General features: G+C 42.2%; 1 protein-coding gene across 2 annotated transcripts in view; it reads left to right on the top strand.

The window, feature by feature from the left end:
- Positions 1-205: 205 nt before the first annotated feature.
- Positions 206-27,517, top strand: part of MID1 (midline 1) — a 183,825-nt gene continuing 156,513 nt past the window's right edge. For both annotated transcript variants that reach the window (XM_082609418.1, XM_082609417.1), the window contains exon 1: positions 206-510. The gene's annotated coding sequence lies outside the window, so the exon portion shown is untranslated. The remainder of the gene's footprint in view (positions 511-27,517) is intronic.

The following is a 27,517-nucleotide window of genomic DNA, read 5'->3' as shown; positions in this document are numbered from 1 at the left end:
GCTTTGAGCAGACCCAGAGCTGTGAGATAAGAATAGAACGCATCTTGTACTTCGGGAGCTCAGCTCGGAGGCTGTCTCCAGCTGCTTCCAATCCTTGCAATCCTGAAAGCTCTCGAATCCTCGCGGAGACAGCCCCTCCGGCTCCCAGGGCCCACCCCCTCCTCCTGATTGGCGAGACTCCTCCGGGGCCCCAGCCAGCCACCTACGACGTCTCTGAGACCCGATTTGAAATAAGAGCCAGGCGGTCGTCGCTTCCCTGCGCCCGACTTTTCATAGGCTAGGAAGCAAAGCTTGAGAAACTTGACGTTGTCTTGGGCAGAGTGCGTGTAGCAACAGATCAAAGAAAAAGAGGAAGAAAACGTGCTCCCAGCTGCCGGGGGATCTCGCTGAGTTGCTTTTGTCTTGCGGGCTTCTGTTGGGTTTGGTGTTTCCCCCTGGAAGACCGCTGCGTGGGCTTCGAGGCGGCTCGCTCCCTGCCGGATGGGTGATGGAAGTCTAAACATGAGGCAGGTGAGCTCCGGGGGGCTGCACGGGTGGGTGGAGAGGGAGGGCGCCGCTTGGGACCCCTGGGATGTGGCTCCGGATGAGCAGATGCCTGGCCCAGTCCTTCCATTTGGCGGAAAGACGGGGCTGCATTTTCCTAAAGGAACCCAAGGAGCAGATTTCCTGAGGTTCCCCCCACCTCTCTCCATGGGAATTGGTGATGTCAGGCAGTCATTGTAAAGGGCTTAAGAGCGGTTCTTAGAATATGTAAATCAATTCCAGTTTGCAGCGGCTGGAAGTTATTGTTCAGGATGTATCTCGAGCTCTGAGCCCTCTCTCCTGTGCTTTTGGTGAGAATAAAGACAACTGAATAGCCTGAAAAACAATTACACGGGGCCTCATATCTCATTTTGGCTTCCCCTCCTGAGCACTTACTGTGTTTATGGCTGAGAAGGCGGAACCAGCCCGAAATGAGTACAGAGAGTCCTTCCAGAAAAATGCAGATTTGTTTTCATGTTCTAGCAGTTTTGAAACTGTTATTGCTTCTGGACGCGAGAAGACAGCCCTGAAAGTAGTGAGCTGAGAAACGGCTCGGGGATGACTTCCATGAGTCTTTGAAAAGACTTCTAAACCAGCAGCTGCTTCTGTGGCTGCGGGGCATGGTGATAAAATGCCTTATCAGCCCAGGCCGAGGTTTATAGTTTTGCCAGGAAGAAAAGAAAGAAGCGAGTGTACCAAGCCAAGAAAAGGGTGTGAGTTATAACTCAACCAAAGTTACAGAAGAATCTTATGTCAATATTTCAGTATCAAGATCAGTGCTCATAGAAAGGGCTGAAAGACTGGAAAAACATGGTAGTAGGCTGGCAAGGGCAGAGAATTCCAAGAGGAGCGATATTGTTCTGGCCAGCTCTTAGTAAATGTGGGTGGGAAAAGTTAGCATCCATATTACCACCAGACAAGCTCTGCACTTTTTTCTTCTAAGTGGGTTGGGTGCTGGCCACCCTGTGCGATTTGGGGGAAATGATTTGCATAGGAAGCAAACTTTCCGTGTAGGGGCTGGGGCGAGGGGGTTAGAACTTTCTGTCCGTTTCCTGCAGCCTGGGGGGGTGGGCGGTGAAGCAGAGCCCTCACCGTACGCTCAGGTTTTGAAAAGACCCTCTGCCTTCTTGCCTCTTCACCTGCTCGCTAAGCAAGTGTGCTTGGCAAGTGGCAGTGAGCGCAGAAAAGCACGCTTAGACCGGCAAGTGCTGTGTGTGTTTCCAGTGACTTGCTCTTGCCTTGCTGGAGACTGGGCTGCCGATCAGTTTCAAGTTCTGCAAACTCATGGTCTGACCCCATTCTTTTTCCGAGCAATCCGATGGGATGGGGAAAAGAAGCGAGAAGCCTAAATGGAAAGGATTTAGCAAAAGGAAAAAGAGGAACGCAGAACATTTTTGACAAAGGTCCTTGGCTGGAACAAAGAAGTCATTTGATCCAGTGCGGAGCCACCTGTCCTCTCGGTGGTGTCTGAGCTCACTTTTCAGAATCTCTGTTCCCACACGATTCCTCTGGAATGGAGGCACTCCCTGTGCTTGATGCCAGAGGCGTGCTGTCCCGAGCTTGGCATGATTTTTCCCATGCCTGGCTCCTTCTGGCATTCGTGTGAATTGGAATTCAGCCCGGTAATGAAGTTTTAAGGGTACACATGGAGTAACTCCTTGGTCATTTAATGAATGGGCAGCTTTATTTTTTAATATAAATTTATTTATTTACTTATTTATTTTTGGCTGCGTTGGGTCTTCGTTGCTGCGTGCGGGCTTTCTCTCATTGCGGCGAGCGGGGGCTACTCTTCGTTGCGGTGCGTGGGCTTCTCATTGCCGTGGCTTCTCTTGCTGCGGAGCATGGGCTCTAGGCGCGCGGGCTTCGGTAGTTGTGGCACGTGGGCTCAGTAGTTGTGGCACGTGGGCTCAGTAGTTGTGGCCCGCGGGCTTTAGAGCCGCGCGCACAGGCTTAGTTGCTCCGCGGCTTGTGGGGTCTTCCCGGACCAGGGCTCGAACCCGTGTTCCTTGGATTAGCAGGCGGATTCTTAACCCCTGCGCCACCAGGGAATTCCCAGCAGCTTTTCATCCCACAACTCTGTATGTCCAAAAAGTTTTTGGCCTGTGCAGTCCTTGAAAAGAGGGTGGGCTAGGGGTGGGATGGGAGGTGGGGAAAAAAAGGAGGGGGGGGAGAGTCATGGCCCATCCAAAGAATCTAGGCAGTCCAGCGTTTCAGGAATCTGACACGTTGTTCCGCAACAGCCAGAACAAGAATGTGGAGGGGAAGGAGATGGTGGAGTTATTGACTTGGATTAATCCTAACTTGATTTGAGTTTCTCTTGGGGGAAAACTTGCATCCAGGTGGGGTGAATTGCACCTACCAGCCAATTTGTCATCTCAGCCCGGCAGCCCCAGCTGGATTTGCAGGGTTAACTATCAAACGGGTCCATGTGTCATCAGCTCAGCAGTGAAATCCAATCTCTTCGCTGAGGAGTGATCCGTCCCTAGGGCTGCACAAATGCTGAACAATGGCGTGGCAGCCGAGAGACCCCCGCCCCTGACTAGCCACAGCGGGTAGCCAGAAATGGCCAGCAGAATTAGAAAGCTGCCTGGCCGGCGATGAGGTTCAGAGGGGTTTTGCCTTCTGCTAGGTTGGCGGCAAAAGAATGGTGCAGAGGGATAGTATTCTTTGAGTGTTCCTAAGGTCACGCTGAGTTAGGCCAGAAGAAAAGGCTGAACCCTATTTGCCTTTATCAGGAAGTAATTTTAAAGCGTGTGCCAACCTTTCTATGCCCTCTGATCATAAATGGGAAACTTCTGAAACTTCCTTGAGAAGGAATTTGCTGTGTTCCCAGGCAAAAGGAAAGGCACGGCCACCTGTTCTAGCAGCCCAGCCAAAAACAACAGGTTTGCCTGTGGCATTCCCACAACTGCAAATATCCTCAAATAGCACGCCCCCCATTGTCTATACAAATGAGAACAAATAATTCTTTTCTCACGCCGGAAAAAAAAAAATCAGGTTCTTCAGACAAAATTGCCTACCAGATATAGTTTGTGTTTTGAATATCCTGATGATTTTAAAAAACACTCCAAGAGAAGAGGGTACTCACTCTATTTCTGATGGATTGAAACATCCTTGCAGTCGCCTTAGAGCATGAAGGCAAAGAATGAGGCGGTGAGCCAGCGCTTTAAGCAGCTGCTGAATTCTTACAAGGCTAGGATGTTGCTGTTACGACGAAGCTGTGACTCAGTTTGATGTAGCCCATTTTGCATTCTTCAGATTGGAATTAAAATGCCCAAGGCCATCTGGTTTAATCATGAAAGTCTTTGTAGTCATCTTTCCTTTGAGGATTAGAAAGTCCTTTACGAGCATGATCTATTTATTCTCTGCCACGTCCCCAGGAGAGAATGAGGTGGCATTTTGATCTTCGTTGAACAACTGGTGAGGTGAAGGCAGAGAAAGTTGAAGTCTAGAGATACACAGCAAATTAGGTACAAGTCCGAGATGAATACTACCCACCCAGAAAGACAGGCTACTTGTACAGGCTCAGAATCAACAGGGAATCTAGGGATTAGAAGGGAGCTCTCTTACAGCTTCCCTTTTCGTCTTCTGTAACCAGCATATGGTGTTCCAAGTATGTTTTATGTTTTCCTTCATTTGAAAGTCAAGCGTGTAAAAGTGTAAAAGGCATTTCTGTTCTCGTTTGTCCCAACACTGAGATTAGGCAGCTTTTATGGCACCAACTAGAAAGATACTGAAACTAACCGGACATTTCACCAGACATTGTAGGGTTTTAAGTTTTTTTGGTTTGGTTTGGTTTTATTTTTTAATATCTTTATTGGAGTATAATTGCTTTACAATATAGTGTTTCTGCTGTACAACAAAATGAGTCAGTTATATGTATACATATGTCCCCATGTCCCCTCCCTCTTGAGCCTCCCTCCCTATCCCACCCCTCTAGGTCATCATAAAGGAACAAGCTGATGTCAGAAAGAGAAAAACAAATACCGTATGCTAACGCACATATATGGAATCTAAAAAGACTGGTACTGATGAACCTAGTGGCAGGGCAGGAATAAAGACGCAGATGTAGAGAACGGACTTGAGGACACAGCGGGGGAAGGGGAGGTTGGGACGACGTGAGAGAGAGTAGCACTGACGTATATACACTACCAAGTGTAAAATGGATGGTTAGTGGGAAGCTGCTGCATAGCACGGGGTTTAAGTTTTTGCACATGGTTTGGAGGTCCAGTATCTTCAACACACATTAGAATTTTCATTTCTTCCCTACTGTGTCTCCTTGGCAGGGAATGTTATAATCGTGACTTACTGTCAGATTAAAGATCTTTACTGGTCGTGTGGAAATCGTTTTTTCAAGTTGGCTTTCCCTTGCCATTCCTTATGACCTGTACTCATAGTTTGCTTGGCTTGGGACCACGTAGGCCGCGAGCAAATCCTTTAATTGGTAGTTGCATGTTATCCTCAGACATTCCAGCAAGTTTTAAGGCTACGTGTGTATGTTTATGTCTCCTGGCTTTGATCCCGTGTAGTAAATAGACATCCAAGGTAACTATGGCAACCTGGGCTGTGCATTGGTGAAAGAGGGGGATTTGGTCACTGGACAAAGAGTAATTTGTTTGATTAGAAAAAGGTGGGGCTGATCAGGGCACTTTTAAGCCTGCATGGTTTGAGGATCATAGTTCATCCAAATCATTTGGATTTTTCTCAGTAGGCAAAAAGAATTAATGGCTAACCACGACCAGCATATGTTGCAGATGTAATTTAAATGCTTTTCAATCAAGAGGTTGCTACTTTCAAAAAGCCACTTATAAAACAAAAGGGAAGTCCAACATATTATATCAGTTTCCCTGTTGCACATAGGAATGTTTGTGTTTTCAGAACTTGGTGGGATTTTAAAAAGAAATACCCAGATCTGCTTGGGCAGTGTGCATTTCAATTATCCACCTGCAGAGGTCAGGCTTGAAGTGTCTATGATGGAAGGCCAGGCGGTGGACGCCTCTGCTGGGAGCCGGGATCAGAATCAGAGAGAATTGCTCTGCTTATTTGGAACAATTAGTTAGTGATTCTTTAATCTTGTGACCAAAGCCACAGTGAAACGGAGTTCATTCAAGGAAGAGAATATCGAATACACTGAGATTAAAGAAAGGGCTCCAAAGCCAGGTCAAACAGGAATCTAATCTCCATTAAGATATGGGACAGTTTATCGACAGGATGCTTTCTGCCTCATTACTAACTCCTTTTATTTCACATGAAACTCATCTCAGGGGTTCTGTTGTAGAAGATTGTTTGCCTAGTTTTATGAACTGGCAGGTTCTAGAAATTCCTTTAAATGAAAGGACAAAATATTAGGGAGTCTTCCAGATCCACAAGATCTTTTTTCCCTGCCAGAGGAAGATAGTCCATTGACACAGAGCAGGCTAGTTAATGGCCTACAGAAGGTCACGTGGCGTTAAGGAGGTGAGAAAATTGAGGCACTGAAAAAAAAATGCTTAGAAGGGACTTTCCTTTAAAGCAAAACAAAACAGAACAAAACTCTAAGAACTTACGTGCTTTGTGCTATGAAAGAGAATTCTAAGTAAAAACGGCAACCAAAAAAAAAAAAAAGGAAGAGGTGCTGATCATTAGTAGTAGATTTTTACATACAGTCAAATATTTATGATGAAATAGTCAAAAAGGAGAAATAATACAAAGGCTCTCCTTCATTTCTTATATCATTCAAGGACATTTACTGACTACTTACAGAATGAGTATATTCCTTAGTTAATTCAGTAAAACTACTCTAAATGATTATTATACGTCAGGCCACCTTGGGGCTGCAAACATGATTCTGATACAGTCCCTGCAGCTATATTTATATGGATAAGAATCTGCTTAATAAATTGATGGTAGCCAAAACTTTCCTGAACTGAGACTTGAGAAGTGATTTGTAATTGTGAAATTTAGTTAATTTTTACCCACATATCCATTTGTAGGAATTTATGAATTCCTAGTTTAAATAAATTTACCATAATTAGTAAATAGTCAATTAATTTTTCTCAACAGAAAAAAATAACTCATAGGCAGTCCCCAGTCTAGGAATGCTTATGCTCTAAGAGTTTGTTGTTTGAAACCCAGAACATTTTCCAGTGAGAAGTGGTGCAATGATTGAGACTAAAACACTATTTAAAAAAATAACCAATCTGGGGCTTCCATGGTGGTGCAGTGGTTGAGAGTCCGCCTGCCGATGCAGGGGACACGGGTTCGTGCCCCGGTCCGGGAAGATCCCACATGCCACGGAGCGGCTGGGCCCGTGAGCCATGGCCACTGAGCCTGTGCGTCCGGAGCCTGTGCTCCGCAGCGGGAGAGGCCACAACAGTGAGAGGCCTGCGTACCGCAAAAAAATATAATAATAATAAAATAACGGAAAAAAAAAACCCAATCTGATTAAGTTCTGCATTTTGAGGACATGCTTCCATGTTATACAGGACGGAACATAGAAGGAGAAGGGGTTGCCAAACTCTTGGTAACAGGTCAGTCTTGCAAATATTTGAAATAGGAAAAGTTTGCACTAGTTTTCACGTTTCTCCATCCTTCTAGTATCTTCTGGGTCCCACTGGGATGTCTCTCCCAGGCCTATCCTAATACACAGTGAATTGAGTTCCCATAATTTCCCATCTTCCCACCCTCCCCTCTCCCACCTTCAAACCACACTCCTGTTTCTTCTAGACAATAGTCTCAACCCGATGTTGGGAGAGAAGCAATATGAATGCGCTAAAACTCATGACTCAGCCCTTTAACCCTCAGGACGAACATTTAATTGGGGAAATAGCAGCCACTAGAGCCTGGAGCTGCAGAAATCACGAATGCCCTTTCAGGGACAATATTTGTGGGCAGGGTTGTGCCTTTGGCAGGCAGGACTTGCTGGTGTGTCTGCCAGTGGGTTGAACCTCTTCACTTGTTCTTTTCTCAGCATCCTGACCGAACTTCTGGACTCCCTGGGGTCTTTGTGAGTGACAGCCAGGGAACCACAGGGGACCAAGTGAGGGGAGTTGGTGGCATTTGTGGGTTTGGGTTGCTTGTAAGTACAGTCTTTGTACGCTGAGCACTGTCTGTTTGGATCACAATAAATGGAAAGGATGTAGCTGGAACTTCCTCTTATCCACAGAAGTATCCTAAATGGTGGATATATTTCCCGTTACGCGTTTGTCTGCCTGTCTCCGGACTCAGTTACTCAAGAACAAGAGTTACGTCTTAATTACCTTGAAAACCTCAAGTCCAAGCACAGTGCCTTGACACCCAATAAGAATCAATCAATATTTTTTGCCATTTGCAGCAACATGGATGGACGTAGAGATTATCACACTAAGTGAAGTCAGCCAGACAAAGACAAATAGCATGTACCACTTATATGTGGAATCTAAGAAAAATGATACAGATGAAATTATATACAAAACAGACCCACAGACATAGAAAACAAACTTATAGTTATCAAAGGGGAAGCGGGGGAGAGGAATAAATTAGGAGTTTGGGATTAACATAAACACACTAGTGTATATAAAATAGATAACCAACAAGATCCTACTGTATAGCACAGGAAACTATACTCGATATTTTGTAATGACCTATAAGGGAAAAGAATCTGAAAAAAATAGAGATGTGTATACGTATAACAATCACTTTGTTGTACAGCTGAAACTAACACAACATTGTAAATCAACGATCCTGCAATGAAAAATAAATAAAAAATTAAAGAAGAATCAAATATTTTTCAGGTGGATGCTGGATGAATTTTGGCAGGAAAGAGAATGGAAAATGTGCTTTAAGCTCAGAGGGGTATGAGGAAGAAAGGACATTAGAAAGGTTGGGGGAAGAGCAAGGACTGAATAGATTGACATTAGAGAAAAATTAGATGGCGGTTGCTTAGCCATCTCGTCCTCTCAGTTGTGTTCTGGGTGAGGCCACAACCCAGAGCTCGGTAGGCAGCTTGTCTTACACACTCCTTGATGGGACTACAGAAATGGTTAAGAAATGGGACATGTTGTCCAACAGCTCAAAGCCTAAAAACAAAGATGAATCTGCTGCTTGTTCTCACTGAGCCCAACCTGATGTTTTAGCCTTTGGTCCATGTGCAGTGGGTTTATTTTGCCAGATGAGTGGCGTGCCCAAGGTCACTCAGCAACTGAGAGTCTGTTTCTGGAAGGACACTGAAGTCTTACACTCTGCCCCATGCAGATGGCGGCCACATTTTCTGCAGTGAAAATCAAGTCATATGCCGGACAAAGCATTTTCACTGCTTCTGGGTGTGACAGACCATCTGAGAGTTACGGTGAAAATGATGAAATAGAAATTTCTGAGACATTGAGTGGTTTATGGAGACACCAGGACTAATACATTTTCAAAGCGTCCATGAGGTAGACTATCTTATTTGTTATATGTCCAGTTGTGAAGTGTGGCTTCAGTTGCATGTATTTTGAAGTGATCTTCCCTAAGCAATTAAGAGCAAAGGAGCTGTTTGTGGGCACCTGGAATTCGTTGAGTGCCCTGCTGAGTTACCAGTAACTAGATGGATGGCCAGATAACGCGAAATATAAATGGAAGGCATCACCAAATATTAGAAATCTACACAGGATCAAGTCTCCTATAGGAGCTGTGTTAGGAATTCAGACAAAAAGTTCTGGTTAGAAGTTGAGCGTTTGTGGGTTGAAAATGTTAGCACAGGGGAATGCTTTACCTTCCATCAGGGAGCAGTTTACATTTAGAACCTGGGTCATCTTCTAGATTCCTTATCTTATTCTCTTTTGACTGTACTGCATGCCTTCTAGTAAGGTGTAATTTGGATGTTTTGGGGTCACGTACTAATTTAATGTGCTAATAAATCCCAGCACAATTTTCAGATAGGTTGATGGTTTAGAATGAATCAAGCATCAGGAAAGACTGTATCACTTAGGAGAAAATACTATCCAAAAAAACCAAATAGTCTTATACTTGATTCTGTGCTACTTTGTCGAGTAAAAACTAGGAGGATTATGTTTACACCTTTTTTCTACGAATTCGTCAGCTGGGCTTGGAGACAGGGCAGAAAAGTGAAATGGAACAAATAGAAGGGAGAAGGAAGTGTGAGTTATTTCAGTCAACCTATGGGGAAAGCAGAATAGAAAAATTGGCTATCCAGTGAGTGACACGGTTTTTTCCCTTGGTCAGTGTTCAAAGTGGATTTCTAAGGAGATGTTGATGCGGCTGCCCTTTTCATATGGCTGTGAGTGAAAGAAGAAAACAAAGTCCTAATAATTGATCGAGAGAGGTATGACTTTCTGCGTAGAGAAAAACACGATAGGAGACTATTAAATAATGAATATTTATTGCTTAATACTTCTTAGCCTGGAGGAGACACTTTCTGAATATTTTTAACATTTCCCCTTTGTAACATTTCAGCTGTCAGAATTGAATAGTTCACATGTAAACTACATTGTTTTGGTTTAGCTAACGAAGAGTGATAAGATATGAATAGTTTGTGACAGCCCCGAACATTGATAACAGAAGACATTAATGCCTGCAGACACAACCTACATGGTAAAATTCTGGGAGCAAAAATGCTTATTATGTTAGGCCAACGTGCTTTGACCTAGTTTTGCTTTTCTGCTTGGAAATTATGTCAGGATTCGTTACATCATTCCTGTGGATGAACAATTTCACATTCTTGTTTATTTCAGCATCATTTTATTCATTTTGTGTATTTAGTTCTGACCTCCAGGAAGCCAAACTAATCCTCATGGACTTGCCTTTTCCTTTTGAAATGAGTCTTCTGCATGCTAAAGAGAGAGGATTTTATGTATTAACAAAACAATCTAAGATGCAGTCTTCAAAGACATTCATTTCTCCTTGATCCGGAGCCACTGCCCTCTTAAAGGCTCCAAGAGGCTGGCCAGTTTTCTGCCGATCTGAAGTAGTGTTCCTTTCTTTGTCTTACGGGGATGGAACAGATTACTGTGGCATAGTTGAATAACAAAAAAATTAAATAAGACGGGGAGGTTGATGGGATACTTCTCAGCCCGTCATCCTTAAGTTTGTCCATTGCATATTTCTGGTTTATTCATCCAGTCAAAACTGCCCCAACATATTTTTCCTATTTAACATTTTTATTGAATAATTTTCAAAATGAATTATTTCCTCAGTTGATTTCAAGCACATTTTTTCCCTGCCGTTTAATACTTTCTATCACTAGAGGAAAAAAACGTTTAATTCTTTCATACGTTTATGAATTCAAATCTTCAAAGAGTGTGAGTTCTTCCTGTGATCATCTGACATCAAATTTACAAGTATAATTTGCTGCCAAAAGACCTTGAACGGTTTTTGGTGCACACGTTTTGGCCTTATTAACAAATGTAATCAGGCAAGAGCCCACAAGAATCTGTGTTCGTGGTTCCTCTTCAAAAATCCACCGTTTGCTCTTGTTTTCTGATTAAATCCCTTTGTTGTTAGCTCCTTTGCAAATCCTCTGTCCTGCAGGCAGAAAACCTAAGAAGGGAGCGTCCCCTTCAAAGCACTCCCAAACTGAATTTTAACCAGGTAAATTGCTGATTAGCTGTGGATCATTTAAAGAAACAGTATGAAAGTAATTGGGATAGACACAAGCCCTAACTGTGATCCCGGGGGGCTTCAAAAGTTGATTGAAACAGTCAACTCAGAGGATTGTTTTCCATGTCTGATCCTTACGCTGATTTGAATGCTAGCATCTTGAAGAAAAACTTCTTCAGAAGATTTCTGGAATCCCTAATTGGTATACAAACACTGTCACTTCTAAGCTACCCGAAGTGGTGAAATATACTCTGTGGCTCCTATGATGATATTTCTTTCTAGGTGTTGATGGCAGACTCCCAGCAATTTTTTCTGATTGTCATAGGCAGATAACAAATATAGTTCCCTCATCTTACATAAATAGTGGCATTCGGTATACCCTATTTGCAACCTGTTTTTTTTTCACATTACAGTTTTTCCTGGAGATCTTTTCATAATAGTGCACGAAGAGCTTCCCTCCGTCCTTTTTTTTTTTTTTTTTTAACAACTGCATAGCATTCCATAGTGACAATATACCATAATTTACTTGATCCTTTCCCTACTGGTCGCATTGGTTGTGTCCAATCTTTTGCCATTAAAACAATGTACATAGAAAAGCCTTGTGCATTCGCCAGTTTGTGTAGAAGATGTGTGTCTGAATTGTAAATCCCCAGGAGTGAGATTGCTGGGTCAAAGGGTGTATTGCAGTTTCTAATTTTGATGAATAACTAAATTTGCCTACCCAGGGTGTGTGAGCACTTCCCCAGAGCCTCCCCAAGACAGGGCATTGTCCACCGTGTACATCTTTGTCTACCTGATACATGAAAAGAGGTATCGCTGTGTACATTTCTCTTGTGAGTGATGTTGAGCAACTTTGAGTATATTAAGGGCCATTTGCTTTTCTTGTGCAATGTCTGTTTACATCTTCCATTTCACATTGTTCTTGACATTCATTTTTCAGTCTACCTACCTTTCTAATCATTCACCAAAGAGATACAGCTTGTTGCCTTTCCCCAAGTATGTTTGAAATAATGCAAAAGGGGCTCCTGTAGTAATGTAGCTAATTGTAAAGATTTTATGTGAATGGAAGTGGGGCTGCTTCACAGCATACATTCCTGTGAGAGTCTGGATTTCTAGGCCTGTTTATCACTTTCTCTTCTACTCTCTAGCCAGTGAATGTCAAGAGGCTGAGCTTTATAAAGTAAAGATAACCTCCAAAGTGTTGAAAGCCTGCTATCGAGGGTCTAATTTGGGGAGGATGCTTATGTTGTTAGTACTCAGTATGTTGGAATTGTGACCATTTTCCAAGGAAGTAAGAGCTTCCACTTGAAATACTCAAGATCCTGGAAAGTCTTTAAGGAAATAGTTTCCACTTTTCCTCTCAGATTGCAAAATGTCAAGATGCATCATTGATAAAATGATTTTAATATTTCTGCACGGTGTAGTGGTTCTCTATCACCCTTATTGAAGAATGGAGCTTTATGTTCAAGACCAACAGGAGGAGAACGGTTGCATGGATCTGAGGTTTCAGTGTATGTTTTTTCATGTAATAAGGAAGATCATTGAGTGCTTATAAATATGCACAGCAAGTCCTTATCATTTTATGGAAATGATCCAACTACTCAATCGTGTGTGATTACAGTTACCTCCCCTGTAAAATGGAAATAAAATGCAAATAATAATCATAGTACCTATACTGTAAGGTTGTTATAAAGATTAAGTGAGTTACTGTTCATCTACCACTTAGAACAGCACGTGATACAGAGTAAGCACTATATAAGTGTGTGTTGACTAAGTTATAAAATGGTGGTTGTCAAGAACGGTGAAGTGTCTGAGACTTTATCCCACTTGCACACCAGCAACTTAGCCTGCCACTGTTTCTTGGATGCTGGCAGAAGACATGAGACTCCTGGGTCCGAGACAAAGGACTGTATTACTCATGGCGCTGCAAGTGGCATGAGCTTCATGTTCACATTTGTTCCCCTTGCCTCCCAGGTTCCCCCAGGACAACACAGAGGACCCCAGGTAGATGTTGTGTGGGCGGGAGAATTGCCTCCCAGGTGTGGATCCTGAGCTGAGAGACTCTGCATCTCTTGTCATTGATAGTAAGCACACACCTGCCCATTGCTCTGGAGGGAGACATTATCTCTACCTCCCAAGGTGGTTCTCTAGATAAAAGGCCTTGAAAAGATCATCAGGAACAAGGGCCACCAGTGCCTGTGCTCCTAAGATGTGCAAAATGCAAGGCATCCATGGAGAATTTTCTCCCAGGGGTAGTCCAGTGAAGTATCTTGACCTTTGCTTCTCAGAGCCCTAAGACTTCTGCAGAGCTGCCCAGGGCAGGAGGAGAACGATGTTGCCCAGACACAGGAAGAGGGAAGACGTGCAAGAGTAAGAACCATCCTCTAGTTCCCTGCCTTTCCAGCAAGAAGAGCTTGGATGTGTTCTGCTTTTCTCCTCTTCCAAAATGTTGGGCTTCTGGTTAAAATTTCTTGGGAACAAAGGGATCTTTCTTTAAAAGAAAAGAAAAAAAGAAAATGCCAGGTCTAGGACAGTGGTGTTTGGCATTTTGACAGCAATAAAATTGTTGAGAGTATCACTCCAGGCAGTAGATTTGGAAGCACAGTATCAGAGATCCTCCAGTGAGGCCCCTAATGTGCCACTTCCTAGCGCTGTGACCTTGGGTTGATTCCTTAAGCCTCCCAAGTTTCCTTACCTATACAATGGAAATGCTATTACCAACTCATAGGGTTTATGTAATAACTAAATGAAGAATGATATATTAAAAATGAAGTGTAAAGCACTTAGAGTATTGGTTACATATCAGGCATTTCAGAAATGTTAGATTACCTTCTCTTTTGGTGGAAACAAACTAAAGGTTTCAGAGAAGTCTTGGTTTTATGGATATTTCCACCTGTTAGCCTTGGAATGAATACATACCTACCCACCCAGAGGCATGCATGTGTGGACACATGTACACACAGTGGAGTAACGTATTATATGGATGTAATGCTCTAAGGGCATCTATCTCTTCAGGCAGATATCTGTGTGTGTGCATGTATATATAAAAATATCCCTGTAACGTGTGAGGAAACTAATTTGTTGCTGAAAAATATACCTTTGTAGGACAAATTCTCCTAATATGCTAAAATAGTACCAAATCTCATTGATGAGCATGATCAATCATCATTAGTTTTCATATGTTGAAATTATTCTTTTTTCTTTAAAATATTTTTACGTACTCTCTTTCATTGTCTTGTTTTTTTTAAAATTTCTTTAATTTCTTTTCTTTTTGGCCGTGTTGGGTCTTCTTTGCTGTGTGCGGGCTTTCTCTAGTTGCGGCGAGCGGGGGCTACTGTTGGTTGCGGTGCGCGGGCTTCTCATTGCGGTGGCTTCTCTTGTTGCGGAGCACGGGCTCTAGGCGTGTGGGTTTCAGCAGCTGTGGCACATGGGCTCAGTCGTTGTGGCTTGTGGGGTCTAGAGTGCAGGCCCAGTAGTTGTGGTGCACGGGCTTAGTTTCTCCCCCGCATGTGGGATCTTCCTGGACCAGGGCTCGAACCCGTGTCCCCTGCATTGGCAGGCAGATTCTTAACCACTGCATCACCAGGGAAGCCCAAGAAAATTATTCTGACACTTGTTAGAACAGTAAGGAAGACTTTATTCAGGACTATTGCAGTAGCCGTAGGGGAGGGAGGTTGGACTCAACTCTGAATACAACAGAGACAGCTGGGAATTAATAGCCAAGGAGCAGGGCGAGGGGATCAGTGGATGGAAAATAACTAAGAGGAGACATCAAGGGTAGGGGGATTCTTGCTAAACCAACCTAACAGGATTCTTACTGAAGACAGGCTGCAGTGATCAGATATCAAGGGTGGAGGATTACCTCTACACTGACTTAGCACAGGATTCTTGCTAACATTGGGCTGTGCAGGCACAGCCAGGACAGAGGCCAAGGTTGAGGCCTAGTCAAGAGGAGAGCTCAGAGGAGCCTGACTAAAGTTTGGTCAAGGAAAGTCTTTGTCACATAGCATCATCCAAGAAAGCTTTTCCTCTTCATCTATTTTATTCTTTAGAATGATTAAAATCTTGTACATATTACATACCTTATATTTAACACTATCTCAGAAATGAAATTACATTTATACTCATGTTTATGTATTTATGTCCTTAAAGCAAAAATGAAATACTAAGCAGAACAGTAAATACTACAAAAGGTAGAAATGGAAAAGAATGTGTTTTACAGGGCATGGTGCCTAGAATTGCCACGACTGAGAGCTGAGACCATAAAACTGACCAACCCTACAACTGTGAACGTGGCTATTTGGATGCTCTTGTTTCCCAGGGCTCTGCTGATATAGGAATATGGTTTAAAAATTTTTTTCTATTTTAAAATAATTCTAGAGCCATAGGAAATTGCAAAACAATGTACAAGGAGGTGCTATGCACTCTTCACCCACCCCATCCCTCATCTTTAACCCCTGGCAACCAATAATCTGATCTCCATCTCTATAATTTTGACCCTTCAAGAATATTATATAAATGTAATCATATATAAGATTGGGTTTTTTTTTCCCACTCAGCATATTTCTCTGGAGGTTCATCCAAGTTGTTGTATCTATCAGTAGTTTGATCCTTTTCATTACTGAGTAGTATTCCATGGTATGGATGTACCACAGTTGAACCATTCACCCTGTTGAAGGATATTTGGGTTGTTTCTAGTTTGGGGCTATTACAAATAAAACTGCTATGAGCATTTGTGTACAGAATTTTGTGTTACCATACATTTCCATTTCTTTGGAATAAGTGACCATGGAGTGTAATTGCTGGGTCACGTGGTAAATACATATTTCGTTTTGTAATAAACTGCCAAACAGTTTTCCAGAGTGGCTGAATCATTGTACATACCTACCAGCCCAGTATCAGTGATCCAGGGTTTCTGCATCCTCCCCAGCTTTAGTTGTTGACCCTATTTTTATTTTAGCCATTCTAGTAGGTGTATAATGGTATCTCATTTGTATTGGTTTTTAAAAGGTAAAGAAATGCTTCATAATCCCATGTAGGTGTGTTCGTATCTCCCAGGTAAAATTCTCATACCCAAATGGGCCTGTATCCCAGGTTTGGGTGCCCATCTGGGCACTGGTGATAACTACTAATCTCTTCAAATTTGTTTTTCCACATTATGGCTGAAGCTTAGTGGTTAATGGAGAAATATAACAGCCCTTGTTTCTTAAATAACTTATCCTCAGTACTTTAAAATACGAATTGAACACACAAAATTAAAATAAGACTTCATGCAAGTGTGGTTTTGTTTTACTTTGTATTGATGTTTTATCACTTACACTGGATATCATGATTATCTTAACAGATATAAAATTGGATAGATAATAAAATATGTTTTTTTAAAAATTAATGTATTTATTTGGTTGTGCCAGGTCTTAGTTGCAGCAGGCGGACTCCTTAGTTCTGACAGGCAGGCTCCTTAGTTGCGGCTCACCGGCTCCTTAGTTGTGGCATGCAAACTCTTAGTTGCGGCATGTATGCGAGATCTAGTTCCCTGGCCAGGGATCAAACCTGGGCCCCCTGCATTGGGAGCGCAGAGTCCTATCCACGGGGCCACCAGGGAAGTCCCAATAAAATATCTTTATAAAATGAGTTATATCTGTATGTGCATAGAAAATTTTATTGAGAAATTGGCACAATACTGGATCTTCCTCTGACTTGTTTCTCTTAATTCTCCGTTGGTAGAGGTTTTAAGGCATTTAAAAACTTTAAAACAGGCAAGAGAAAATGCAGTCTGTTTTTAAAATTTAAATTATATGGTGAAAACAATTTATTATTTATAATACTATTTTTTCCTTTAAATTATATTTACAGGGTAAAAGTCTACTTTGTTAATTATATCTTAATATATTACATAAATATATTTTTCTATTTTAGAATTAAAAGATAGTAAAAAATAATTACTGTATGAAATACTATTAGTGGTAGGTTCTTATCAGTATTAGAATTACAATATATATTTTATATATACATATAAATTACAGAGTGCCTGAGAAAAGGATAAACTATAACCTCATGTGAAAATTAAATATTCCTGTATCAGTTATACGATTTAAATTCCACTTTATTTTTCACCCTTCCCTGATTTCGTTAGTAACAGAATGTAAGTTGTTACACTGTGTGCAAGGATTTGGATAATAGTTACCATTAATTCACAGCTATTATGGCCGTGCCTGTAAAGTATGCCATTGAGCTGTATTATAATACAATTCCCCCAGGAATGCTGAAGCCTTCCTTTCTCAGGAATAGAGATTTATAAACTGCCTGGAGATATCGCTATTTCTAGGTGAAGGTGTGTCCTGAAGTGTTCTTGTTCTTTTCTGTGCACTTATGTTCCTCACAGACTAAACTCAAGTGATGCTTAAATACAGCAACGGCTCTTGGGAGTGTATGAGTTTTAATAAGAAAATTTACCAAGAAAAATACACTGGAAAGCAGATTGACTCCCCCAAATAATAGAATACATTTGCAAATGTATTTGTTTCATAGTATGACAAATAATACTCAAAAATATTTGAAAATGCTTGACTTTATTTAAAAAGTGCCCGAAGGGCTTTGTAGATGATGTTGAGAGAAGACTTTAGAGGAAGAAATATTATATCCATATGAGCCATATATCTCTGTATAAAGAGGAAGCATTTATCATTCATATTTATATATATGAATATATTTTTTCTTTTTAATTCCCAATTCCTCCTTTGTTTATGGTATTATATAGAGGAATTTTTACTTCTAAAGTGAGAATACAAATTACTATATAGGCTAAAATCGCCCTTCTTGTAGGAAATGATACCAGTGTTCTTCATGTAGTATTCTTTCAGAAAGCCTCAGTGAAGTTATAACATTATAACTTCAGGCATCCTTCATTTAACTTCACTTAAGATCTATGTTATGGTGACTTTATGCACGCTTCCGTTTCCTACGCAATCCTTATGAGCAGAGCAAGAGGTTCATTTATTTTTGGAGTTACGTAGCAAAGCGTTGCTGGATCCAAAATAACATCTCTCTAATTTCCATTTTTGCTTGACAAGCTCTATTTTAAAGGTGCAGTGTCGTGGGATAAACCTAATAATGTGACCTTGGTCCCCAATCGTGCTCTTATTTGCCTTCCCTTCTTTCTTTATATACAAGGCATGTATAAGGTGACCTTTTAGGGGTATAGTATCTTCTTACAAATCGTGATCGATATGCTGAGGTTATCACAGCAGCTGAACATTCACTCAAATCCATAAAATGTCGGTAAAGAAAAAAAAGCCTTTAATTTTTTGGCATTTCTTTTAAACACCTCTTTTTAAAAATTTTTATTTATTTCATTTATTTTTGGCTGCATTGGGTCTTCGTTGCTGCACGCGGGCTTTCTCTAGTTGCGGCGAGCGGGGGCTACTCTTTGTTGCGGTGCGCGAGCTTCTCATTGCGGTGGCTTCTCTTGTTGCGGAGCACGGGCTCTAGGCGTGCAGGCTTCTGTAGTTGTGGCACACGGGCTCAGTAGTTGTGGCTCGCGGGCTCTAGAGGTCAGGCTCAGTAGTTGTGGCGCAACAGCTTAGTTGCTCCGCGGCACGTGGGACCTTCCCGGACCAGGGCTCGAACCCGTGTCCCCTACACTGGCAGGCGGATTCTTCACTACTGCACCACCAGGGAAGCCCCTAAACACCTCTTTGAACCTGTGCAATGGAATTTTCCCCAATGCCTAGCACAAAGCTTATTATTATCTACCTGTTGAATGGATGGATTACTGAATTAATGAATGGAAAATGAATTTTTTAAATGGAACTTACTGGTTATTTGGGATAAAATGGCCCATCCATGTAATGGAACATCATCACTGCAGCTGTGGGGATTTTCAAATACTCTAGCTGGTACTAAATCTCATTGGAGCCCCTCAAGTTATAACAGGATAAGAAAGTAATATTTAATATAAGAAAAAAATTGTCAGTCTTAAACTTGTATATAGCAGAAGCAATTCATTTTTTTCCCCTGATAACAAAGCCTTCTAAAAGCATTTTATTGTACTAGTGTACAAGAGTTTCGAGGTTTTTAATTTTGAACCAAGGGTAGAAAATGTAATATCAAGAAATGAAAAATACTTCGGATTAGTTCCAGCCGAAGGCAATTGCGTGCCACTAGATTTTAAATTACTGTGTTCTTCATAATTAATGTCAAGGTAGATTCTTCCCTATGGTTCCTAATTTTCTTGTTAAAAATACCTACTGCCTTATGTTTTTAAATTTCAAGTTTTCTCATGGAACTCTTGTCTACTGATCATTTTAAGAATCTCTGTATAAAGAGGAAGCATTTATCATTCATATTTATATATATGAATATATTTTTTCTTTTTAATTCCCAAAGACTACTTTTGGCCTTTGCCCAAATATCTTTTCTGTTTGTTTTTTTGTTCTGTTTTGTTTTAAATTTTTTATTTTATGTTGGAGTATCGTTGATTTGCAATGTTGTGTTAATTTCAGTTGTACAGCAAAGTGATTTAGTTATACATATACCTCTTCTTTTTCAGAGTCTTTTCCCACATGGGTTATTTCAGAGTATTTAGTAGAGTTCCCTGTGCTATACAGTAGGTCCTTGTTGATATTCTATTTTATATATAGGAGTGTGTGTGTATGTTCATCCCAAACTCCTAATTTACCCCTCCCTCACCTTTCCCCTTTGGTAACCATAAGTCTGTTTTCTAAGTCTGTGAGTCTGTTTCTGTTTTGTAAATAAGTTCAGTTGTATCATTTTTTAAGATTCCACATATAAGTGATATCATATGATATTTGTTTAAGAAAGAATATAATACTCACTATCTGGACAGGTTAAAAATCTCCAACATTTACCTATAAGTGTTAACTAACGCTGTCCTTTTCATTTGCTAAATTGCTGCCTAAATCGTTTAAAGATTATGTTTCCATTGATATTGAGACTTCATCATTATCACTTTCGAAAACATACCCTGATCTTTGGGGTTGAACCATCGTAGCTGCTTTAAGCTAAAAATCTCTCCGCATGGGTGCCTGATCACAGCCTCGCCAGAGAATCTACATCCCTGCGAGTGAAAGGTCTGGTCCACCTCTTCAAACTTTATGCAGTTTGAATTCCTATAATATTACCAGCATCTAAGGGCCCCAGGAATGCTCACACGGCAGGGGGTTCTGCCGAGGTCCATTCCAATTTGGGACAGCATTTGCAGGTACAGTTTGTCCATAGGTGAAGTCTGTGTGTGTCTCCCCTGATTGCTTTTACACACATTTGGCCCTTCTACACAGCACAGAACACGTGCAGTTACTCTGTTCTCTGACAGCACTTCAAAGACAAAGCTAACAAGACATTCTGGGGGCATTTTTCCAGGTTAAATATGCCCAGATGTGTTTGATTTGGACTGTATCCTTTAGGATCAAGCAATGTTCATAAGTACAAATGTCCGACAGTTAAATGATCTGTCCATGGGAAAGTCTCACCTGATTGGAGGAAAGAGGTACCATTTGGCTTCCAATACCCAGTGACCTTAAGACCAGTATTTGCACTTCTCGCTGTCTGGATTATAGGGACTTGGCCTGGCTTACTTCTGGAATGGAAATTCTGAGTCTTTACTAGTGAGCGAGCACTAACATGATGGCCGGCATTTAGGTACGAAGAAAAAAATCAGTCATGGGCAAGGTTTGAATTTTATTCCTTTGCTTGTCTGATACTCTATGGACATTTGCAATATCGTGTTGATGTGTATTACAGGAGTGAAAATATTAATCAAACAAAGGAGTCCTAAGATGGAAGAGAAGAAAATAGGGGGCTGATGAGTAGGAAAAAAAGCGTGTGTGAGGTATCAGGAGCTTTCTTCAGCTCTTTGGCCAGTTGAAGGCCAAATTTTATTTTGAGCACCTTAAGAAATCACATCATTTTTATATAAAAGACTAAAACTCTGGAAAATACACACAGTGTGTTGGCAATACACTATGTAAGAGTTGACAGATCAAGCCAGTGTCTAATGAAAAGTAAGGTTGTGAAGACATAGATCTGAAACTCGGGGACATGTCTTTGTTCCCCATCTAGCACAGTACTCAACATATACCAGACGCTCTACAAATATTTATTGGGTAAATGGTAGGATGAGCGTATGGAGGCCGACTGATGCCCTGAATGGCGTTGCTGAGACTCATGGGCGTCCCTTTGGCCTGTAAGAAAAGTTTGTGGGCTATTTTCCTCATTTCAAAAAACTCAAAGGATGGGCTTCCCTGGTGGCGCAGTGGTTGAGAGTCCGCCTGCCGATGCAGGGGACACGGGTTCGTGCCCCGGTCCGGGAAGATCCCACATGCCGCGGAGCGGCTGGGCCCGTGAGCCGTGGCCGCTGAGCCTGCGCGTCCGGAGTCTGTGCTCCGCAACGGGAGAGGCCACAACAGTGAGAGGCCCGCGTACCGCAAAAAAAAACCCCAAGAAACAAAACAAAAAAAAAACTCAAAGGAAATTGGATAGTCATTACTTAAAAGTGATTATTTTCATCAGATACTTCTAAGCCGGGGGATTTGTGAAGTTAAAAGTGAAGAGGTTTTTAAATATATTATGCTAAGTGAGAGAAGCCAGCCATAAAGGGCCACATATTGAATGACGTATTTATAGGAGATGTACAGAATAAGCAAATTTTATAGAAACAGAAAGTAGGTTAGTGGTTGTCAGCAGCTGGGAGGAGGGGAGAACGGGGCGTGACTGCTACTGGGTGGGGCGTTTCTTTTTGGGGTGATGCCGCTGTTCTGGAATTAGTGGTCATGGTTGCATATCTCTGTGAAGACACTAAAACCCGCTGAATTGTACACGTTAAGTGGTTGAGTTTGTGATATGTGAATTATATTTCAATGAAGCTGTTTTTAACAAAGATAACCACTACCCCCCCCCCCCGTAAACAAGGGAGGGGGGATAGTAGTGGTTAAAAGGTCAGGAACCACTTGCTAATTGTTTGGTAGATTTTCTCCCGGATTTTAAAATACTCCTATTCTGTCTGTCTAAAGGGTATAAGCAGAATATTCCCACAACCATAGAGACCGGAGGTTGACCCTGCTATTGGTTACTTTCTTCCTTCTTCATTCCCCCCAATTTAAGAAAAAGTGTGTGTGTGTGTGTGTGTGTGTGTGTGTGTTTAAGTGTAATAAGGGCGGTAGTGCTCGGAGCTAGGTCATGAGACGTCCAGGATCTATGGACAGACCCGAACTCCTAGGGGGGCAAAGTTTTGAGCTGTTTGCACCATTCTCATACCACATAAATCTAGGCCAGGGTTCCGCAAACTTATTTGTAAAGGCCAGGTAGTAAATATTCTGGGCTTTGAGGGCCATGCCGTCTCTGTCAGAACTACTCAACTCAGCCATAAACAATCGGTAAGCAGTTGGAAGTGATTATGCTCCAAAAAAGCTTTTTGTCGACTCTGAAATTTGAATTTCATATCATTTTCCTGGGTTACAAAATATTATTCTTTTGATTTTTTTTTTAACCACCTAAGAACGTAAAGACCACTTGTAGCTTGTAGGCCACAGAAAACAAGCAGAAGGCTAGACTTGGCCTCGGCCGAAGTTGGCAGACTCCAGGGTAATGGCTTAGAAAGGTACTAGGATTAATCACCACTTAGTTGTGAAGCATGTTACATTCCTTAAGCCAGTGTACACGTTAAAGCAGCAAATAATGCCACTTGTTTGAAGGCCGAGCTATTGAGAGACTTCATTGCCTTGTTAGCAAATAAAGAAAAATCAGCAAATAGTGCCTTTTCTAAAGTGTGTTTAGGCTATAATAATGCTACCTTGTGTGGTTTTGAGATTTTTAAGTCAGGGAAGCTATGGATATCTTGAACACAGGCCATTGAGAAGTCTGCCAAGGCCGTGAATTTATTTATTTATTTTTTTATTATTTTTTTTTTTTGCGGTATGCGGGCCTCTCACTGTTGTGGCCTCTCCCGTTGCGGAGCACAGGCTCCGGACGCGCAGGCTCAGCGGCCATGGCTCACGGGCCCAGCCGCTCCGCGGCATATGGGATCCTCCCAGACCGGGGCACGAACCCGTATCCCCTGCATCGGCAGGCGGACTCTCAACCACTGCGCCACCAGGGAGGCCCAAGGCCGTGAATTTAAAGTCCTGGGAGTTTTTCATTGCCCCTGGCTGCTGAATTCAAAGTTATTCATTAAGTTCACATTTTTATTTTATTTTATTTTTTTTTATTTTTTTTTTAAATTATTTATTTATTTATTTATGGCTGTGTTGGGTCTTCGTTTCTGTGCGAGGGCTTTCTCTAGTTGTGGCAAGTGGGGGCCACTCTTCATCGCGGTGCGCAGGCCTCTCACTATCGTGGCCTCTCCTGTTGCGGAGCACAGGCTCCAGACGCGCAGGCTCAGCAATTGTGGCTCACGGGGCTAATTGCTCCGCGGCATGTGGGCTCCTCCCAGACCAGGGCTCGAACCCGTGTCCTCCGCATCGGCAGGCAGACTCTCAACCACTGCGCCACCAGGGAAGCCCCTAAGTTCACATTTTTAAAAAGAAACTATCAACAATGCTTTATACTTTATCTGCATTTGATACACTTCCAGAAGAATGATCTTTAATTTGGCTCATGAGTGCATCCATTATTATTTTAATGACAAGTGATTTACAGAAAGAATAGCTCTTCTGCAAGTGTCCTTAAATCTGGATGTAAAAGTCCCCATGTTCCAGTCCGTGAAGGAGCAGTTGGTATGAGATGGCTCCTACAGGATGTGGCCATTAGAGATACACTGGAAGTACTTCCTGGGTGATGGGCTGGATATGCAAAAGGAAGAAAACAGTTTGAAATATGTCAGCCATCTTATATCACAGTTTTTGAGTTTATTTTCTGATTTGAGCACAAGTCAGAAGCTGAAGACCATGGAGACTTGGGGGAGGTCTGGCCCACTTCCTTCACCCCCCGCCCCCAAATAACCCTCCTTGGTTCTGTCATAGAAGTATTGAGATCTATTAATTTGAAGGAAAGTGAAACCCATATTGACTAAGATCGTAAATAAGAAAATTCAGGAAAAAAATCAATTTTTGAGCTCACCACAGTTTTCTGCTTAAATTTCACTCTTTTTTTTTTTTGCGGTACGCGGGCCTCTCACTGTTGTGGCCTCTCCCGTTGCGGAGCACAGGCTCCCGACGCGCAGGCTCAGCGGCCATGGCTCATGGGCCCAGCTGCTCCGCGGCATGTGGGATCTTCCCGGACCGGGGCACGAACCCGTGTCCCCTGCATCGGCAGGCGGACTCTCAACCACTGCGCCACCAGGGAAGCCCAAATTTCACTCTTTTAACTGATTTCTTTTGGTGCATAAATAAATCAAGTGCCTGCTGAGGCCATAGTTCTCAGCAGACCTTGTAGATGTGCAAGATGAATTGAACATGGGCACCATCCTCAGGGGGCTTGTGGTTTACTGAACTTCACAGGAGAACAGACAGAAATATACTAACAAATATAACAACTGCAGAACTTTCTTCCTGATCCTAAAACTCTTTTGTTGTTATTGGTCAGAGTAATGAATGCGGCATCCTAAGGTCAAATGTAATGATTTCCACATCATACCATAGTCTATTGTCAAGGCTAAAGTCTGCCTCAAAGCAGGTTAACTGTGACTTTGTTCTTGTGATAATAGAAGAGATAAAAAGATCATTTACAAAGCTACCTCCTGAAAAATTGAAAGTATTTTATGCAAGCTATTACCCAAGTTGATTTCATGGTGATATGTAACTTTTTGCATAATCCAGTTTCTGTTATATGGGCCCTCACTGTTTTTTTCCTCCTTGCAGCTTTATGAGTTAAATATTACTATTACTCTTTTACAAACGAGGAAAATGAGGCCTAGAAAGATTTAAAACATGCAGCAGGTACAAGAGGTGGTGAAATACTGTCGGCATCCACTCGTCCATCATCTGTGGGTCCAGCCAACTGCAGGTGGAAAATATTCTGAAAAAAGAAAATTCCGGAAAGTTCCAAAAAGCAAAACTTGAATGTGCCTTGCAGGCAACTATTTATGTAGCATTTACATTGTATTTGCCACTATTTACGTAGCATTTGCATTGTATTCGGTATTATATGTAATCTAGAGATGACTGAAAGTATACGGAGGTTGTGCAGTAAGTTATACGCAAAAAATGGGCCATTTTATATAAGGAACTTGAGCATTTGTGGATTTTGCTACAGGGTCCTGGAACCAACCCCCCTTGGATACCGAGGGATGACTGTACTGAGAAAACTTCAAGTTCAGCCACGTCTGTTGCCTAATCCCCTTCTTACTCTTTGTCCCTTGGCATATGACTTAACAATCACTGCTTCTAGTTTTCCTACGGAAGATGAAGGCGTGGAAGAGTATTCTGACTCAATCCTTTGAGCAACCCATTATAGGAAAATGAAGTCATTGGGGACTTAGTGAAGTAGATGAAACATTCTAGGTGTAGGAAAAAAGTTCTAAGCAGTTAAAAGACAATTCAAGTGAAATACATCAGATGGATGCATGAGCTGGAGAAGATGCTAACTAAGCACTCAGTAAACCAGGTGGTGGAGGGTGGGAAGGCGGGTGAGCACCGAGAACTTGATACTTGATCATTAAGTGGAAGGTGATAAAAGTTTTCCTAAGGGACAGTTGATCAGGGCAGGGATCAACTGTCCCTTGCCTAAGGGACAGTTGATCCCTTAGGCAGGATTGACAATAGATTCTCAAAGGGTTGAGACGGTCAGTGAGAGTCCCAAGATTGGAAACTTTATTTGAACTGATGTCACTGACCAGGGTCTGTGACCTAGGAGACAGATATTGCCAGGATGCCACCCATTGGTATGATTGTAGAGTAGACGAAGGGAAGGTGTATTAGCTTACTATGGCTGCGTAACAAATTACCACACCCATTTGTTAGCTCATGGTTCTGTAGGTCACAAGTCTGGGTGGCCCGCTGTGTTCTCTGCTCAGGGTCTCATGAAGCTGAAATCAAGGTGTTGGCCATGCTAGGCTCTGATCTGGAGTCCCTGGGGGAGAATCTCCTGCCGAGCTCGCTCCATTTGTTGGCAAAATTCATTTTCTTGCAGTTGGAGAAATGAACTCTCCATTTGCTTGACAGCTGTCTAACTGGGGTCCACTCTTTCTTCCTAGGGGTCACCTACGTTCCTTCTCACGTGGTCATCCATTCTCAAAGCAGCAATGGCACATTGAGTCTTTCGCACATGTAGGATCTCTCTAAATTCTTCTGCTGTCGAGTGGAAAAAGCTTTCAGCTTTTAAGGGCCCGTGTGGTCAGGTCAGGCCCATCTGAATCATCTTCCCCTAATGTCAACTGTGCTGTATAACACAACACAGTCAGGGCAGTGATAGCTCACGTTTATAGGTTCTGGGGATTAAGGCAGAATGCCACCGTTTTTTGGCATTCTGTCTCCCACAGAAAGTGATGAAGATTTTCAGCTTGGAAACGCTATGGCTTTTCCTTCCTCCCCGACACACTTGCTTTTTCCTGCAAGGAAATCTGTGTCTTTGGGCGTTCTCTCTGTGACCTCCTCCTGGGTGCGGGTGCCGTGAAACACTGGAGGACGGACAGATGGTCCATCAATTTGGGGCATCTTAAGGTTTCTGGGAAAAGACGTGTTGGAGGCCCAGACAGCACAAGAGGGCAGCACAGAGCAAGAGCTCATAAGTGTTGAAATGCAGACTCTGCCCGCCTCCACCCCCCCACCCCCGTCCTAGGCCTTTCAGAGGTGATCTGTTCATCTGTCTTCAAAGCATCTTCTCACCCAACATGTGCCTCCTAATCCAGACCCCACTGAGTCTTTAGTCAGAACATGGCAGATGTAACATGAGCTGACCGTAGGCGTATCACAGAAAGTCAACTCTGTAAAGATCTGCTTCTTGGAACCTTGGTTTCTCCACCTCGGAAATGGGTTGGAATTCATTCCATGGTGAGACGTTTAAAGTGGAAAAATTCATCTTTTGAATTCCAGCAGTGTAAAGGCCCCTATTTACAAGTCTGATGCTGTAGTACGGTGTTTCACCACCTCTTTTCGTTCCTGATCCCCCATCGAGCCTTTTAAAACATTTTTCTCCTAATTGCCCCCTCCCAGAAATTTTAATAGTACAGCTATATCGTATATCTATTTACGTATATCTGTGCTTTGTCCATCAAAAGAGGAAGACTTTTTGCCACCAAGAACTAATTTTCTTTCCCCAGGGGCAATATCTCCCTCGCTTACAATGCACGTTGTAATGGGAAGAAAGAAATTGCTCATATTTTAATATTGTTAAATCTTCAGTTTACATGGTCTGTTTGATTTGGCAAGTGGCAGTAATACTTCAGTTGTACTAAAAGGTACTTAAGATTAGTGTTGAGGAATCAGAAGGGTCTGTGAACATGAAAAATCACCCAATATTTTATATTTAATGTACCAACTTGCAAAATCAA

Source organism: Mesoplodon mirus (assembly GCF_964341445.2).
Source record: "Mesoplodon mirus genome assembly, chromosome: X".
In the NCBI taxonomy this organism is placed as follows: domain Eukaryota; kingdom Metazoa; phylum Chordata; class Mammalia; order Artiodactyla; family Ziphiidae; genus Mesoplodon; species Mesoplodon mirus.
Note: the sequence above shows the minus strand (reverse complement) of the source record. Positions and strands in the feature narration are given on the sequence as shown.